The sequence below is a fragment of the Tachysurus vachellii genome, chromosome 8 (assembly GCF_030014155.1).
Source record: "Tachysurus vachellii isolate PV-2020 chromosome 8, HZAU_Pvac_v1, whole genome shotgun sequence".
In the NCBI taxonomy this organism is placed as follows: domain Eukaryota; kingdom Metazoa; phylum Chordata; class Actinopteri; order Siluriformes; family Bagridae; genus Tachysurus; species Tachysurus vachellii.
In genome coordinates, this window is record NC_083467.1 from 13,564,821 (window position 1) to 13,565,611 (window position 791).

Genomic DNA, 791 nt, shown 5'->3' on the forward strand with positions numbered 1-791 from the left:
AAAGCGCCACAGCCACCGCGAGCCTGTCAGGGCCCCGCCCACACGACACACGCCCCGCCCACAACACCCCCCCAACCGCCCTGCAATTAATATTTAATCCTACAATTAATAAATACTGCAAAAAAAAGTTCTTTCACGTAAATGTTAATAACAAAATCGTTTATAAATATTACAAATATTCTAAGAATACAGTTATATTTTGCACCTTTACATTTGATAAGCTTAATAATTTGCCCAACCTCTCCACCCCCTCCACCCCCCTCCCACTTAAATTAGTGTAACATTTCTGAGGCAATTACTTAGCCCTAAACTTCACTGTATAAATAAAGATCTCCACCTTTATTTACTTTTATATGCATCCTGATATTTTACCTGGTTTGTAAAGCCAAATAAAATATTAATCCCACACAATCTCGGGATATTAAACATCATGTTCTTAATATAAAGCGTTTTTATTTTTATGTTTTTTGGTTCACATTGATTTACCTACACTGATATTAAAAACAGATTAACGTTTGTACAATAATATTGTGGCTATTTTTCATCTAGAATCGTATTAAAGGAAGAAAACAATTGCACAAATTTGACTACAAGCTCTACCTTCCACTGATAAGCTGACATTATATGACTTTTTGTTTTATAGTTATTGAGTTTTGGATTAAACCTATTCATATCAAACCCAATCAAAGTGATAAATCAAAAAAAGTTAAGAAATATAAGAACTTGATTATAAATAGAACTTTTTTAATTGTGGCTTGTGATTTCCAGCACTGCGTTGCAACAAAACAAAC